The sequence below is a fragment of the Caretta caretta genome, chromosome 2 (genome assembly GCF_965140235.1).
Source record: "Caretta caretta isolate rCarCar2 chromosome 2, rCarCar1.hap1, whole genome shotgun sequence".
Lineage (NCBI taxonomy): Eukaryota > Metazoa > Chordata > Testudines > Cheloniidae > Caretta > Caretta caretta.
This window is the reverse complement of record NC_134207.1, coordinates 121,133,770-121,151,687: the sequence shown is the minus strand read 5'-3', so window position 1 is coordinate 121,151,687 and position 17,918 is coordinate 121,133,770. Positions and strand designations below refer to the sequence as shown.

General features: G+C 44.6%; 1 long non-coding RNA gene across 2 annotated transcripts in view; it reads left to right on the top strand.

Annotated features, from left to right (window-relative positions):
* LOC125632082 (uncharacterized) overlaps nt 1-17,671 on the top strand; it is a 34,433-nt gene extending 16,762 nt beyond the window's left edge. The window contains exons 2-5 of one of the 2 annotated variants that reach the window (XR_007355181.2): nt 4,638-4,763; nt 7,015-7,089; nt 14,947-15,061; nt 15,971-17,671. This is a non-coding gene — a long non-coding RNA (uncharacterized LOC125632082). The remainder of the gene's footprint in view (nt 1-4,637; nt 4,764-7,014; nt 7,090-14,946; nt 15,062-15,970) is intronic. The other variant, XR_012667044.1, reaches the window with a different exon arrangement.
* The last annotated feature ends 247 nt before the right edge of the window (nt 17,672-17,918 follow it).

Sequence of the window (17,918 nt, the reverse complement as noted above, 5' to 3'; positions counted from 1 at the left end):
TTAATGTACAGAGGGGAAAAATAAATTATTTAAGGGATCAGCCTTGTAAGATGCTGAGCCGCTTTAGCTCCTGTTGAAGGCAGAAGGAGCGGAGGGCAACCAGCATCTTGCAGGAATAAGCTCAAAAGCTGGAAGGACCTAGCTTGGTAAAAGCTCCATTCCAGTTCACCGGTTGATTTAGCACATGTTTTGGCACATTTATTCACTCACAGAAAGGACCAAGCACCCATTTCTCTTGCAAATGACCTGCTTTTCCTATTTATTTTTATATATGGAAAAGCCACTCCTCCTTACTCCTTTGCAATAGTATTACATATTCATAATAACTGCAATCCTGAGCACTTGTATCAATGTTTTTAATCTTCAAAGCACTTAATGAGCACTAACTACTCTCATGCATCATAATGGGTAATGTGGCACCCTGTGTAGGCAGAGAGTCATGTAAGAGTGCTCCAATGCACTCATGCATGAAGGGCACAGGGAGTGTGGGCCTCTGCCTGCACCAGTCCCCACATCCTGCAGATCTAGGGGGATCTACATGGAGTGCCTGCTTCTCTGTATAATTTGCAAGCTGGTATTTCAGCACTGCTGGCATATTTGGCCCATTACTTTTTCTGCTAGTGGTCTGTTAGCTGTGCTGTCTGGTTCTTGACCCCTAGGAGGCTGTTGAAAGGCATAGAACCGAAGTTGATGTTATTCTGAGTGGATTTTCCATCTGGGTTACATAGGTGATATGGGTTGGTAGCTGTTCTTCAGTTCCAACCCCTTTCTAGCTGACCATGACTGCAAGGTTTTCTGCAGAGTCTTAACGTCTTGCCCATGATACAAGACTCGTGGGGAAAACGGGAGCACACAGCATTGCCACTTCTTCCCTGCCTTGGTGAAGTCTTGGTCATAGCTATTCTTTCTGCTTCTTTGGCCATCCAAGCTGCAGAAGGGAACATCTGTCATGGTAAATTTGGGAAAAAAGGATTCTAAAGTATGATTTTACTGGAGGGTCAAATTTTCAAAGGGCCTCATCTTTGTCTCCATTTGTTTAAACAATGGACACTTAAACACATGGAAAGTAGCTCTCTTTTTCCTCTTTATCACTAATGCATCCAACTGCACATGTATAAACCTGTTTGCTCTTTACGCTTATAAACAGTGTTATTGTGTGCATGTGAAATCTATCCTCTGAATGCAGAAGTGATAGTGTACAAAGCTGCATGTATTAGTGTTTCCATGTGCAAAGTAACACGTGACAAGTGAAGGTTATGTATTGAACATTTGACCCAGACTGCTTAGGTAACTTCAGGAGGCTTATACATATCACAATTTCATTAAAAGAAAACCCCAGACCCTATCACTGCAACCTCTGTTTCCTAGATAAACACTCTGTTCTCTGTGAATATTTGTAGTTGCTGCTGTTTGTGAGAAAAAGGAATGTAGTATAGATCAATGCACATAGTTACTATTTTTTCTAAACAAACTAGTTTTAGCTTTGCTTTTAGTTTAGGGTAAAGTGTGTGGTTTTGTTTTTTTTTTGGAGACGAGGGTTGTGTCGGTCCTAGTGGGAGGTAAGCATGGCCAGTCTGTCTGCACTGCCATTTTGTTGCTTATCCTATTTGTAGGGCTTGAGGAAAATGTGGCTTCATAAAATAAGGGAGTATGATGGTGTTGTCTCTGATCATGTGATCAGTGAGGCATCTGAGAGTCACAATAAAAGTCAGTGATCTGGCAAGAGTTAATCTTACTATACTTTTTTCTTTTCTTAAAACCTCACCTCCTGAAATCCATTGAATAGGTAAGAATCTCAGCTTTCAGTTAAAAAAAAACCCAAATATTTCTAGCCCTCACAGTTGCAGAGAAAAGCTGCCTGAAAATGTGAACCCGACTGTGCTCTAATGGCTCAGTAACTGGGAGGCAAATAAGAATTTGAAGTTTATTATTTTAAAAATCTTGTGATTTTTTGAAGCTGATCTTACTCTTTGGGGGGGCCTATCTCCTGGTGCTTTTTGAATGCTTGGGGTTAGCAATCCTGTGAAGGGTTAATTTCTAAAAGGCAGTGTGCCCTGCCCTCTGGGTCATCCTGCAGGTGAAGAAGCCAATAGGAGTTTCTTTGGAGCATTTAAGCCTGGTAACACAATGTCTTGCTGCGGAGGTTGTGGGGATGGAGTGTCTGTGGGACCAGAAAAAATTGGAACCCTCCCTCTTGCTCATACAGTTCCAATTAAGCTCAATCAATTAACCTTTTGCTCTTAATAAAGTCATTTGTTATCTTTTCTTTCTAATTCACCCCCAACTCTTTTTGATGATTGTTCAGTCAAACACAGCAACCAGCTTTTGTGAAGGAAGAATGGGGTATGCCTATGCTGCAGCTGGGAACGAGCCCGTAGACTTGAGAGCTCATGCTCGAGCCTCAGCCAGAACATCCAGCCGGCCATCTTTAGCGTGCTAGTTGGAGCCGAGCTAGCAGGAGTCTGTCTCCCTGAGCTGGGAGGCTTGTTTCTAGTTGCAGGGCAGACATACCCCAAGTGTCTCCTTTGGTTGATTTCTGCCTGTCATCACATTATGCCCCTTCACGCTTCCAAAATTCTGATCGCCTACGACAAGTGTTTGCGGAGTCAATGTTTCTGTTTCCAACTGAAATGGAATATACACCCTAATCTGAAAGCAAAACCAAACCAAAATGGATTGGGGAACAAAACTTGGTCACCCAATTATTAGTGCTGAGTCAGACTGTTTGACCCAAACAAAGATTTGAAAAGAGAGGTGAAATGCATGGCTGTCTTATTTACCCTGAGAATCAGTTGGGTATAGCGTGACCAGATGTCCTGATTTTATAGGGATAGTCCTGATTTTTGGGGCTTTTTCTTATATAGGCTCCTCTTACCCTCCACCCTCTGTCCCGATTTTTCACATTTGCTGTCTGGTCACCCTAGTTGGGTAGAAGGAGGAGCTGAAGAAGCTTGAATAAATGTGTCGCTTCTTGAGAAGAATAAAGGGTCTGCAAGCTTATGGGTGTTGTATTAAATTGTATGTGTATTGCTGAGTGGTAGTGAAGGTGAGAGAGAGACCTCCATACGAAAGTTGTACCACTTTAACTGAACTGGTATTCACATGTGGCAGGGGAATAAGCTATATTGGTATAAGGCACCTTTGTATTGGTATGACTGTATTCACATTTGCGGTTGGATCAGTATAACTGAGTTTAAAAACCACTCCCCTAACTGACATAGTTATACCAGTACAGAAGCCGTGGCAAGAGTCTGGAAGGAAGACTGGATACGTTCAGAATGGTGGAAGAGATTAGCTCAAACAGACACAGAGCAGCTACAAAGGCCTGACTGGAATAGTTCAGCATGACCGGTGCGGGAAGAATAGATTTGCAGGGAGTGGTGAGGCTAAAAAGCCCTGACAATGCAGTCCTAACTTACAGGTTAATTTCAATGGGACATCTCCCTTCTTTACGAAAAATCAGGCCCATCAAATATAGTGGCCCATAGTGCATAAAGCAGAGGGGAAACTTCAGAGAGGTGAAGTTACCTCACTCTAGAGATGTTTAAGTCTGTTCTGTACTTCAGTATTTTATCTTTATAACTGTTGGTTGGGGTGCAATGTTTTTACTGAAATTGTTATTGGTACAAGCCCTAATGAAGACGCAGTTATCTGTATGAAGGCAATTTATATCAGTGTAGCGTACTCCACTTCCCAAACCAGAATAAACTATACCAATGTAAGCATTTTCAGTGTGGATGTAGTTATACCCATATAAAGTGTGTTTGTCTTCTGCTTTAACTATACCACTATAGTTAAAGTGGCAAAACTTTCTAGTGGAGACGAACCCTGAGTCTGAAAATCAGGGAAATCTTCCCCCAGTGAGATCTGTTTTGGCAGTGTAATAGTCTCCCAAGGGAAGTGGTGGAAACCAAACCACCTATGACATTTAAAACTAGGTTGGACAAAGTGCAGGAAAACATGCTAATAATTTGCTCTGACAGAGGAAGTTGCTAGATTAGCCAATGGGTCATTTCCACCTCTGCTTTCTATGATAACTGTGTGTGGAGGTGGAGTCGGGGGGGCGGGGGAGACAAGAGACTACTCAGACCTATAATACAGGGTCTTTAAGCCATGTTTGCTCCTCCCCGATGCTGGGCTGTCAGTACGCCAGGCTAGATCCCCAGCATATATTGGCTAAAAGCTGCCCTAATTACTGTGGCGGCTGATAGTGCCAAGCGGCCATTGTGGCAGTTGGGAATCACTGGGCACAGGGATGTTCCAGCAATGCCCCCTTTGCCCAGGTCAGCCCCTTAGCCTGGCTGCAGGGAGTGAGGAGCAGGTGTTAGGAGCTGCTATGTTGGTTGTAAGCTAATAGAGGGGATCTTTCCTTGGTCAGCTATCCTGGCTTTTGGGTTACTGGTACTGGTGTAGTGGTGCAAAGCAGCCCTGCTGCAAAGGAGGATTGGGCCCTGGCTGTTATTTCACATAGATTATTTTAAATCTATTTGTCTGCTACATTATTTAGATCTTATTTGAATAGTCTTGTATCAGGCATGCTAATCATGAGGGTGAGAGTTTAGACGAGATTAGCTAGGTTCAGCCTGGCTTTAACCCTCCTATGTTATCCTTTCTCTTGTCTCTCTCTCTCTCTTCAGGACTACCCCCATGTTGTGCTCTACATGTTGGCCTGGCAGGCTGAGGTGCATGGAGGTCCCTGGAATTAGACTGAATGAACTCTGAGTAGCTCACGCAGACCCAGAGTAGGGATGAAGGAGGAGAAGGTAGGGAAGGGCAGTGACTGTATGTGAGTAGTTCATCTGGTTCTACTGGGCCAATTTTGTGTGAGCCTGTGGGACAAAAGGTGCTGGACTTGCAAACTATAGAGGGACTTTGCCACTTGAACTTGCCTTGTGGCAAACTCTTCTGTGAAGAGCTGCTATAGGAGAGACTTCATTTGGGCAACAACAGAAGAAGGTCTAGAATTACCTCATGCTAAATGGGCTAATGCCAGAATATGGAACCTAAGAGTCAGAGTAAACAGAACAAAAAAGCATTTGTTATTGTAAAGATAAGCTAAGAAAACCTGTTATTGCTTCAGCTTCTCCCCACCCCCGAGAAAGTTAATTATAAAAGTCTAATTATTCATAAAGGGCTGGTGTTATGGCATGCTTGGCAAAATCATCTGTCTCTCCTTTGAAAGGCATGTTCCAGATTTTGTGCCTCATTGTCACAAGCTTGTTATGATTTAATTATAAATTGATATTGATAGACGTTTCCTGTGACACTGTATTCACTAGACCTGAATCGTTGCTTTGTAAAACAGGACTGGAGCTTCTGGTTCATCATTTTTCAGCCCCAAATGAAAAGAATTTACAATGTTTAAGTTCAGGCCACTCGCTAATTGATCTGGCCCTTGAAAAGACTGAGGTGGAGCACTAGTTCCACCTAGTGGTAAGAGGGTAGTAAGACAGCTTGCTGGAGCTGGGGAAATCGGAGCCACCTGAAAGCCACACAACAAAAGCACAAAGACATTTTGTGGAATGGTTACATTCTGCTCTAATAGGCAGTGGTAAAGTATTTTGAGCTTGTAGTCCATTTGTCAATTGACTTAGTTTAGTATTATTCTATACAGCTTGAGAGCCCAAAAAGGGAATACAAATGTGACTGTGGCTAGCAAAATAAAGCTGTAAAAGAACAAAATCTTGTGCTCCTGAAAATAAAAAGGTCAAAATCCAACAAAAGCTGGAAGAAATTAGTATATTTGAATGTGAGAAGACTAGGCAATTATAAAATGCCTCGAATCCAAGGTTCTCAAAGCATTTTACAAATGTGGGTATTTTTCATTCTTAATTTGCTGGTGGGAAAAGTGGGACAGAGAGGGAGAGGCCCACAATTGTGATAAATAGCCTCTAATTCTGAGCACCTCCGTTGTTTGGTACTCAGTCTGAGACACGTGGGGCCTGGTTTTCAGAGATGGTAAGAACTGTCGACTTGAAATGGCACAAAGCAAATTTAGATTGTAAGCTCCTGGGAGCCCGGACTGTGTCTTTGTTCTGCTCCATGACTCAGGCCCCTCAGTGTTACGGTTATACCTATAATAAATAATAACGGGTCCAAAGTCTCTCCAGTTGGGCACCCAAAACTGAGGCACCTGCAATTAAGCAGACACTTGAAAATATTAAGCCTAAATGTCCCTCTGCCTGAGGCAGAGCTGGGAATAGAACTCAGGTCAAATCCTGTTCCCATTTAGTCAATGGCAAAAAGCCCATTAATTTCAAGGGAGACTGGTCCTGGCTTTGCTCTCTCCAAGTCTCCCACTCGAATATCCAGGTTATGCTGCCTCCTTTAAACAACCAGATGCTGCAGATGAGGGATAGGCTGCATGGAACAGCACATCTTCCAAAAGGGGATGGGAATTGTGGGGGGGCGGGGAGGCAGTTATGCACACAACCCTGGTTTCTGTTAAGGGAAGTTCTGAGTTCAAAAGTGAAATTCTTGCTACAGGATCAGAATGAGAGCAACTGAGGTGATTCTTCAGTGAATGGAAATGACTGACACTTCTGGGCTGATTAAACAGCCAGGCATGACATGAGGTGTGTTTAAGTTATTTTAAGATGCTGTGGGTTGCCTCAGGTATTATGAAGCTCTGACACACATCCAAGTGGATCTGATTCCCCAGGGGTGTGATGATCTCATAATAGCCACACCCTCAGGATTGGCTGCCTGAATGCAATTATATAAAACGTCTTTTTATTAACAGGGAAAAGTGAATAATTTGTAGCTGAGGAACACACAGATCATTGTTCCTCCTCACCTGTGTGACTCAGCCAGATCAAGCTGTCTGTTTAGGATATCAACTAACATACCGTGTTGGGAAAGCTAAATAATACATGAAAGAGAGAGAACACACACACCTACACACACAATTGTTGGTGATGATCTCTGATTTTTCAGATATTTTAAGCTTGTTTCTTTTGTGACATTATTGATCATTATTTTTTAATGAAATAATAAATTATTCTCTGTCCCTAGACTGCACCTTCCGTTTCAGTGTCTCAAAGTGCTTTACAAATATTAATGGATGAAGCCTCACAACATCCCAGCGTGGTAAGCAAGACTGATGGCTAACAAAATGTAACCAGTTATCATTGTATAACATCTGAATACAACCTTACTGCCCAGATCTTGGAGCATGGCGTCTCCCAGCTCAAGCCACTGACAGTCACTGATGATCTCCCTGGGACAGGGAGGAGCCATTTTACACTCCGTATCCCCTTCTCCCCCCAAAGTGGCTACAGCGTGTTCTACAATTGCCATAATAACTCTGCTGCTATAGGTTCTGTGGCTTCTGCATGGGTCCAAAGATAGGTGGAATCCACATAGATGCATATTCACCAGTTTCACTTCCAACCTCTTCCTCCATTCTGCTGCATATCCAGACCCTTCCAGCATGGCAGGGAGCCTGCACGATGCACCATCTGGCAGCACCCCCTCACCCCAAGGCAGCCTGCCTAACTCCTGTGCCTTTTTGCACAGCAGATCTGCACCAGATTCGCTGTGTCTGGCAAGCCCTCTGCCCACAGAAGAAGGCCAGGTTTCATCCCTAAAAGCAGTAACGTTTCTAGTCTCTTTTCCTCTTTGTTTTCAAGTTGACAGATCATTAACTTGTAAATTGTTTGGGATGAAATATTAATGAGTCAGGCTAATATCTGAATAAATATGAAACCCAGTTAGTAAAAGGATTTCAGAGAATGCACTATCCCAATGCTGCTTAGGTAGTGGAAGCAGCTGCAGGAAAGCTAATAGCAGGGTTGAAACCAGACTTGCCAGCAATTTCATTCTTGGCCAGACAGTCAATTTTTTCATGCTTTTGTCTGGCTGTCTCTCTTTTTAGGGCTGCAGAAAGGAGAGCAGTTTGATTTTATTTAGTTATTATATGTACATTTTTCTGCTGAATTCAGCTCCGAATGGCATAATAATTTTCCAAGGATGCCTGAGTGACTGAATAATGAAGATGAATCAGGATTATTTTTTTCTCAAATCTTCCTTTCCATGCAGCCCAAGCCCAAGAATCTGCTTTTAAAGTCCATACAAAATAAAAGAGCCATTTATTTGTCCCTTCTTATTTTTCTATACATACAGTGAAAAGGATTTTGTGTATGGCTTTTCTGTCACCCTCCAGAAAACAATCTGTGCCTGTGATACTCCAAGAAATGCACAAGAGCAGTGACTCTTTTTTAATAGGAACTCATTTAACTTACCTGCAAGTTGGTTTTCAGCTGAGGACACACTCTGTACTTCAGTTCACCTAGGATACTCCTCTTGACAAAGGTGAGGGGTCTAAAGCGTCTTTGGCTTGGCCAGAGCATTCATTAAAATACCACAAGTTGAGACAATGCTGGTTCCGAGGCGTACGCAGTGCATTACAGTGTGGGAGTAGTTGTGCCGAGTTTCCAGTAAAATGAAGTGATTTAGAAAAGTCTCTTCTTCAGCCTCGTGTATCCCAAAGAGCTTATTTTGTGTCTGGGTTTTTGATGAGGCTCACTATGTAAAGTGTGTGTGTGCCATTCCCACAGAAAATCTTGTGAATCATTTAACTCCTAACAAACACACAGGGCAGCTTTCAAAATGTCCCAAGACTGTTCTTTTGTGTCCAATAAAAGGAAAATGTTCTGCTTTGGACTTTGAGCATTGCGCATATTGGGCCAAAGCTTCAACTGCTGTAAATCCGCATAGCTCCATGGAAGTGAGTGGAGCCAATGTACACCAGCTGAGGATCTGGTTCTAAATATCCTTGATACTCTTCCAGGCAGAGTTGGACATCTCAGACAAAAGGTACAGAGCTGCAAAATAATCTCCACTGTAACAGGCTGCCATGGCATTGTGATGTCTGTGTCTTGTTGCCCACAGTTTCATCATGTATTCATGCAATGCTGTGATGTTAGCATTACAATTCAATGCCAGGCCAAATTATTTTGTGGCCCTCTGAGGCTCCCTCTGGACTACAGTTTTATTCTCTTCTCAGCCCTCCTTGGGGGCAGAGAAGAAAGGGGGTGATGCAATATGTAGTAAGTAGGCTGGCAGCATGAGTTTAGCTAACATCTATCCTCTATGTTGCTGGGCCAGATACGTAGCAGGTATAAGGTGGCTTAAACGGAGCTTAAGATCTAGCCCAATGTTTTTCCAAAATGAAGTAAACCCTTGAGACTGGATTTTATGGCTGAACATATTCACTGTTTGCTCTATCTTTTGTTATGTTCTAACCCACAGTTAACCTGACTGCCAGTTTGAATATGTATCAAATCTGCGTTGGGACAAAAAGAAAAGTAATTTGAACTTCACGCTTTAAAGCCTAATGGAATGATTTCTCCCCCTAACTTTATAACCATTGTAAATTATTCTTTTAAACACGCTAATGGAGGACCTGACCCAGTGTAAGTCAGCACAGCTTCAATGAGGTCAATGGAGCTATGCTGATCTACACAGCTGAGGTTCTCACCCAATGGGCCTGCCTCTCTTTCTGGGCAGGCAATAAGGTTTTATTTTTGACTTTGATGCTCTGAATTGTTTGGGATTTGACTACCTGAGGAACCACATCTCATCCGTTGTGACAAAGCAGTCTGGGTACAGGACATCTTCCTTGATTCATGCTGTACTCTGAATACAATCTCCGCCCCCAAATGCATCCAAGTCCAAAAGAGTCCAGAGGAAGGATGGGAATCAGCAGATCTGGATTCTCTACCTCGCTCTGCAACAGACTTCCTGCATGTCCTTAGGCAAGTCGCACGATCTGTCTGTGCCTCAGTTCCCCATGTGTAAAATGGGGATACTACTTCCCTATCTCACATGGATGATGTGAGGATAAAGTCCATTCATGTTTGTGAGTTTCTCAGATTCTAGTGACCTCCTATAAATAACTAGAGAGAGGGAGTCCAAAACTGTGTGTCCTCAGGGCACATTGCAAAGCTCATGTATTTTCTTGTGCGTTTGCTGGAGGTGTTGGGTTGGAGTGGCAAGATGACAGAGTTTGCTATTGGGTGGGTTAATTTCTAGCTCATGGGCTGCATTTTTTAGCATAGGCTGATGAACTTATTTTGGACTTTTAGTGCTTTGAGAGTCACAGGGCAGGTCCTCAGCTGGTGGGGTATCATCGCCCCACTGAAGTCAGTGGTGTGATGAAAATATACACCTTCAGTTTCTCCATCAGTCCCTAAAGCTTTGTGTAACCCCTCTGGGGTTTAGAGAGCATGGCCCCTTTAAATCTTTTTCCGGGGGGGGAGTGCTGTTGGTAGGGTTGCCAACTTTCTAACTGTGCAAAACTAAACTCCCTTACCCCACCTCTGCCCTGCCTCTTCTCTGAGGCCACTCCAGCCCCCCTCTCTCAGTTGCTCCTTCTCCCCCACCCTCACTACATTCATTGGGATGGGGCAGGGGGTTGGAGTGCAGGAGGGGGTGAGGGCTCCAGCTGGGAGTGCAGGCTCTGGGGTGGGGCCAGAAATGAGGGGTTAAGGGTGCAGGAGGGGGCTCTGGGATGGGGCAGGGGGTTGGGTGTAGGCTCTGGGGTGGGGCTAGGGATGAGGGGCTTGGGATGCAGGAGGGGACTCAGGGCTGGGGTAGGGGGAGTACAGGAGGGGGTGTAGGGCATAAGCACCAACTCTGTGGGTGCTCCAGCCCCAGAGCACCCACAGGGAAAAATTGCCCCAACTCACCTCTGCCTCCTCCCCTGAGCATGCCTTCCCTGCTTCTCCTCCCAGTGCTTGCTGCCACAAAACAGCTGTTTTGTGGCATAACAAGCTGTGGGAGGGAGGGGGAGGAGTGGGAACATGGCATGCTCAGGGGAGGAGGTGGGGACAAGGCAGGGCAGAGGGGGGAATTTGGGGAAGGAGTCCAATAGGGGCAGGAAGGGGGCGGAGTCAGGGTGGGGACTTTGGGGAAAGGGTTGGAATGGGGGTGCGGCGGGGTGGAGTCGGGGCAGTACCGGGGATGCAAGCGCCCACTGGTGCCAGGAGCAGTTGGCGCCCAAGGTGTAGGGTGAGGGCTCTGGGAGGGAGTTTGGGTGAGGGAGGGGGCTTAGGGGTGGGGTAGGGGGTTGGGGTGCAGAAGGGGGTTCAGGCTCCAATGGGGCAGTGCTTACCTCAGGCCGCTCCTGGTCAGTGGCGTAGTGAGGCTAAGGCAGGCTCCCTGCCCTGGCTCTGCGCTGCTCCTGGAAGCAGACAGCATATCTGGCCCCTAGGCGGAGGCATGGCCAGGTGGCTCTGTGTGGTGTGTGCTATGCACCAGCAGGTGCCACCCCCACACCTCCCATTGGCTGTGGTTCCCGGCCAATGGGAGCTGCGGAGTCGGTGCTGGGGATGGGGACAGTGCGCACCTAGGGGCCACAGAGACATAACAGCCACTTCTGGGAGCCTGCCTTAGCCCCGCTGTACCACCGACTGGACTTTTAATGGCCTGGTCAGTAGTGCTGACCGGAGGTGCCATGGTCCCTTTTCAACTGCGTGTTCTGGTCAAAAACAAGATGCTTGGCAACCCTAGCTGTTGGGGGAAGAGGGCAGAGACAGAGGGAAGAGCAACAGGGTGTGTGCCTGGAGCTCAAGACAGAAGGGCTGCAGCAAGCAGGCCCTCACAGAGTGAAGGAGCCAAGAACCTTCCTGAAGTCTTGGAGGGACAGAGTGGCCAACTGGGGACACCCCAGGACAGGAGCCAGGAGGAACACCGGGCCAGAGAGCAATCGCCTGAGAAGGACAAATGGGAGCTGGAACCAGTATCACTGCTGCCCAGAGCTGCATGGAGCTGTGAGTCCTGGGACTGGTGACTTTGCATTGGAAACAAGGAGGGAGGCTGTACCTAGTTAACTGGGGAGGTGATCACTCTGTGTGGCTTTGCAGAGAGCAGCAGAAGAGGGCACCGGAGAGTTTGTTGGGGAAAGTTTACTCGTGCTGAAGACAACAAGGAGCACCCAAGACTCAGCACTGGACTGGAACTTTGCCTCTAGGGCTCCTGTACTCTGTGTGCAGACACTTTGCTCAGTGTCTGCCCTTTCAGACTGTGGTACCATTGGGCTGGTGAGGTCTTGTGTTGAATACAACCCTGTTTTGCCATTTCCCCCTATATTTTCTCCTGTTCATTTTTCTCCTCTCATTCCTCTGTAAATAAAAATTTCCCTTTCCTATATTAATTGTACTTTTCCTGTGTGTGTGTGTTCACACTGGGGGGTTTAGAACAGGTGCTCCTGGGGTGGAAGGGACTTGCCTGGCTGCATTCCTGCGCGTGCCTTCTCTTGGCCAGGGCAGCCTGCAGAGTAGACTCCATCTTGGCCACAAGGGTGCTAAAGTTACACTTGGAACAGGTGGTTTTAAAGAGAGATGAATAAAGTTTTAAAAGTGTGAGTTCTATAGGAATTTGGCCTTCAGCTAAAGAGAGATTGTGTGTGCCTCTTCTGTGGTGAAAAATGTAGGACCTGATCCTTTTGCTCCACCTCCCCTTGAAGCCCATAGGACTTTCAATTGTGCCCAAGTGACTTAGGAGCACCAGTTCTAATTGGGAATTGTGCTCCTTAGTCACTTAAGCACTTCGGCCTGAGTCGACAATGCAGGACGCGGCCCTTTGAAACGTGCTTATTTACCAATCCACTTGCCAACAATAACAAAAAAAACCCCAAATCAAATCCTTTCAACCTGATCCGTAACTTCAATGACTGTGACATGATGTTAACCATCCACAGCATGGCTTTCAAATATAGGCCTTTTTCGGCTATGCCTCTCATTCAAATATCTAGTTCTTTTTCCAACACCAGGAAACACAATTTAACTGCAGTAGGCTGCCACTGCAGTGATTACTATAGCATTTAAATGTTATCTCCTTTTCACTTAATCTTTGTCTATTAAAAAGCAAGTACTAATGTTACATCCAGGCCTACTATCTGGCATCAACACAGACCAATGTGCATCTGCTCTGAAGATTTACATGCAGAGAAGAAATTTGATATGTCAAGCTTTATATTTTCACGTTGGCAATTGAAACAAGGCATGAACATTTTATTACATGCTCAGTACGTGAGTCCATAAGCCAGTGATCTGCAGGCAGCTGTAGAATAACTACTTAAGGCAGACACAATTCTGGGCCTGATTTGCTGCTTATTTACACTGGTTTTAGGCTGCTGTAACTCTGTTGATGTAGCTGGAATTACTCCTAATTTACTATGGAGTGAGGGGTGTGACACTTTCTCTGGGTGCCCAGGACTGTGAGTCACCATATTATACACCCGCTTGCAGTGAGAGGAAGTCTTTGTTGTGATAGCTGGGTGGGCGGTAGGCATAAGCAGACTAAGCAGTTGTTTAGGGCCCTGACCAGGTCAAGGAGGCCCCCTATTCACTCTGTGTGTATACATATTCCTGCTTAAGGCCTGCAGTGGGCTAGCACCACCTCTGCCTGATGCTACCAGCCCTTCAGCCACTCAAGCTTATGCCAGCCCTGAGTTTGCCTTGCAGGTTAACACTAGGTGCACCCCAGTCCTCAAGTTTCCCTACAGCACTGGGCATTCACAGAAATTATTGGGTAAGCTGTCCTTAAAGAGACAATACACGCACATGCTTGTTTGATTCAACTGAATATAAGCTCTAATATAACAACACAGCACTGTAATCTCATTATGTTGAAAACAAATATGTTTATTAAGAAAGGTTAAGATTTAAGAGCTAGTGAGCAAGGGTAAAAAGAACAGGTGACACAACAAAAGGTAAAACGTGCTTCTTACAGTCTAAACTTAACTTTAACAGGCAAAAGCCCTTCTCTAAAGAAGTCTATTCTACTTAGGTGCTCTTTACAGTGCTTTCAATCAAACCCTGGTTGAGATCCCGTTTTCATAAATTTAATTGCACTGACCAGTTACTCTTTAAGTGCAGGATAAAATGGGGTCCTCTTGCTTTCCTCTTATACCCCAAAGTTCACTGTCTTTGCACCCCAGACAGGACATCCCTCTGTGGTTTAGTCTTCCCATGTTGACATCACTGTTTTCATGTGCAATGCAAATGTAGGTCCCATTGTGTTTGGCTTCCAAGCATAGGCGCTGACTCCAGGGTGCTCCAGGTCTGGAGTACCCACGGAAAAAAATTAGAGGATGCTCAGCACTCACTGGCAACCAGCTTCCTCCAACCCCCTCAACATCTCCCATCTGCCAGCGGCCCTGCCAATCAACTCCTCTCCTTCCCTCCCAGTGCCTCCCACCCTTCATGATCAGCTGTTCTGCGGCATGCAGGAGGCACTGGGAAGGAGGGGGATGAGCGAGGACATGATGCACTTGTGGGAGGGGTGGAACTGGGCAGGAAGAGGCGGGGCAGCAGTGGGGACTTGTTGGAAGGGGTCAGCAGGGGGCAGAGTGGGGGATTGAGAACCCCCAGGGCCCAGAGGAAGCCGGCGCCTCTGCTTCCATGGCTTAATTTAAATCAGAGACAGGTATAGGTGACTAGACATGCTTTGTTTGGCAGAAAAACCTGTTTGTCAACTCTGCCTGGTGACATAGTTTAAAACATATTTTTAGTAGGTACACATAACTCCTTACACACATCTTGCAATGTTTATGATGACCAGTGTGTCACTGGCTTACATTCAATACCTTACAAGACACTATTTATGGATAAATACTATGACAGCAATGTGTTGGGTGTAGTGAGTTTGTCAAGGCCTCTCAGGAGTTGCTGACACAGAGTAGTAGTGAACCCTTTGCAAGCTGGCACCAGTGGGCTTCTGTGTCACAAGAGGAAACTCAGGCCCTCTATTTTTACCTGCCATACATTTTTATAATGTATGGAGCCTTCTGTGTGAAGATTGAGATGAACTCTTTTGTTCTCAAAACATTAGTCTAAACTTGCATACTAAATATGCCCCGTTAGAGTGTGATAAGGATGAAGTGGCTTTTGAGAGTAATTTGCCAAATCACATTGTAAAAACAACTGTGTGTCTTGATAGTTATTTGTCGGTGAACACTCTGAAGGGGTAGGCTAATCAGCGACCCATATACATCAGCTGCAATCCTAATGCCAAAGGAGTCATTTAATATACCGAAGAAAAAGTCACAGAGTGTGTAAGTATGTATACATGCCTTTCACTTCAGCCCCTCTCTCTCTGATTAGGTAAATGTGGGCTCTATGATTCCACCAGGGTCTTGGAAGAATGTTTCATTTTTTATTAATCCAAATGATTAATGCAGTGATTTTTTTATGTCCAGCCTCAATTTTCATTCTTCCATTTCATTACGTTGTCTCATTATTATTTTTAGGTTCCCTTAATCATATTCCTTCCTTTAATGCTTGGGCCCTTCAGATCTTTGGAGCTGGTTGGTTACACCAAATCTTAATTTTCACACATTACTTTGAACATGTAAAGCACTGCATGTGGTAAGAATGATTCATGACATATTAATTATGTTCACTTCATTCTTCTAGCTAAACAACACATACAGTTAATCCTTTTAGCCTTTAATCCCTGATCGTTTCCTTCAGGCTCTCAATCATCTTTGCTGTCCATACTTTTCTTCTACGGGGATGTCCCTGTCCACAACCGTATGAACTGTTTCAAATGTGGTCACACCATTCTGTATAAAGTCGGAATGATTAACTCGCTGGTCCATGATATTTTGATCTTTCTATATAGAAAAATCCAAGGTTATTTGGCTACCATATCAGATTGTGTAAAATCCTATTTGTTGTGCTATCTACTGCCATACCTACCTTTCTTGGCATTATTGTTTTTTAAGCATCTTACTTTCCCATTATATTCTGTGCTTTGGTTTTCCCACAAATATAAATGTAAAATTTTCCTGTATTGAATCCCATTTGGTTAATTCCAGTCCAATTCTCAAAACCCTCTAAATTTATTTGCATTTTCACTTTGAGCTTCCTTTTTCCCTTTACCTCCTCTGCTCCCCCGCCCCTCCCCAGCTTGGTATCAACTGTGAATATAATTGTTACTCTTTTTTCATTTCTGCTTCCAGATAACTTCTGAAAGTGTTCAACTAAACAGGACTCTGGTAGGACCCTGCTAGACACTTCATTCAAACGTATCCTACAGAGATGATACAAGGATCTGTAGGAGGAGACAATACATTTGTATTCATTGTAACCAATGTTAATGGTGTAGAAAACACTGTGGTCTAACTTGGACAGACTAGTAAATACAGCTATGCTATGCTAAGAGACATATGAGAAATGGAAAGAGTCATGGACAATTTGCATTGACAACGGGATTTATTTCAAGCTAAAATCTATTTACAAATTATTGGGTAATAGGCCTTAGGTACTGGAAAATTGTGGAGACTCTCTTGCCATTACCCATTTATTGGTGTTAGGCTAGAAAATATTTTGTCAAATTGTCATCGTTGTTAGGTACATTTACAAAAAGAAAGGGAGTGAAAAATTGAATGTGGTTTTTGAGTTTATTTCTCCTTTGCTTTTCCAAACATCTTCCACAGGCATATTTTCCACTGCTTTAAAATAATAAGGATAATAAAAGGAATAACAAGGACAATAGTTAGGATAATAAAATATATTAAACAAAATAAAGCACTGCCTACATGCTGTCTTTACCTCCACGTTCAAATGTACTGCTGAGACTGAGAGTCGCAGTGAGTGCAGATCATTTGGCAATGAAATCCATCCAGAAAAACTTTGTCTCTGCAAGCGCTGCAGCTCTGGGCCTTACGTGCCTTCTCTGTGCGAGTCTGTCTCCCTCCAGGCTGCTTCAGACAAATTCCCTTATTTTGCTCCTTTGCTTTGTTCCTTGATTCTTCTCTTATGTTGTCCCTTGTTTTGGGCCTGATACAGAGCCCTTTAAAGCCTATGGAAATACTCCCACTGCCTTCCATAGGTTTTGGCTCAGACCCTTTCATGAGAAAGATCTGGCAAGTATGCTGTGGGGAGCTGCATAATGGCTGATGCATGTTCTCTTCAAGCTTAATGCACTGACATGGAGCATTGCAGGCATAAAGTAAAAAGTGTTGGGTTATGTCCATTTTGTATGTTTTGTATAATTTCAGGATCCCATATTGATGATCAAAATGGAGTTTGTGCCCATGTGATCCAGCTGATCACAGTTTCCCCGCCTTTTATTTCTCCTCAGAAGTGGTAAACAACTTCTGAATAGAACTGGTTTTTACCGCCTTTTCCCAGAAGGGGTCTTCTCCTCCTCCTACGGGGTTTCCCGGGCCAGATTATATAAGTCTGCCCCGAGCACTACTCAGCTGCTGTCCATGACAGTAAGGGTCAGACTTGCACTCACCTACCCATCCTATCAGTAGAGGGGGGCTAGGGTTTTCCTTCCACATCTCTGCTTCTACTTTGTCATCACCTGCAAGGAGAAGAGAAGGACAGACAGCCACATTCCACTTACCATCATCCACCTTCAGCTGCTGTCCCCCAATGTACCATCTACTCTTCTACAGACCCAGAGGAACATCAAGGGACTCCCTGGAGCTCCTCTCTAATGGCTTTCAACTAGCCGGAGGATTGAGGTCCCAGGCAACAATCGACACTTGATCTATAGAAGGAGGTTTCTGTTAAGGGGTTTACTTACCTGTATATAGGGTTTATTTTGGGAAAATTATGTATTGCATAATTTTACTGTTTACCCCCTCCTTTTCTTTGGTCCATTCATTATACACCAATCCCTCAATACACTCCATTTGTTTTTCACCTTATCACGACTAACTCCTCGTTATTCAAGGTGGGAGGGACCCTTTATGGGAAGATCAAACCTACTAGATGACAGATGCTGGATAGGGAGGGTCGACTCTAAGGAAAGAGGAAGCATAGGAATCTCTTGCCTTATCCCACATATATTTCTTTGCCTTTCTGTCCTGTCCTCTAACAAAAGTGCTGAGTGGGACAGGGAGGGCAAAGGAACCTGACCCTGCATGAAGGAGAGTGCAGCTGAATGAGCCTTGG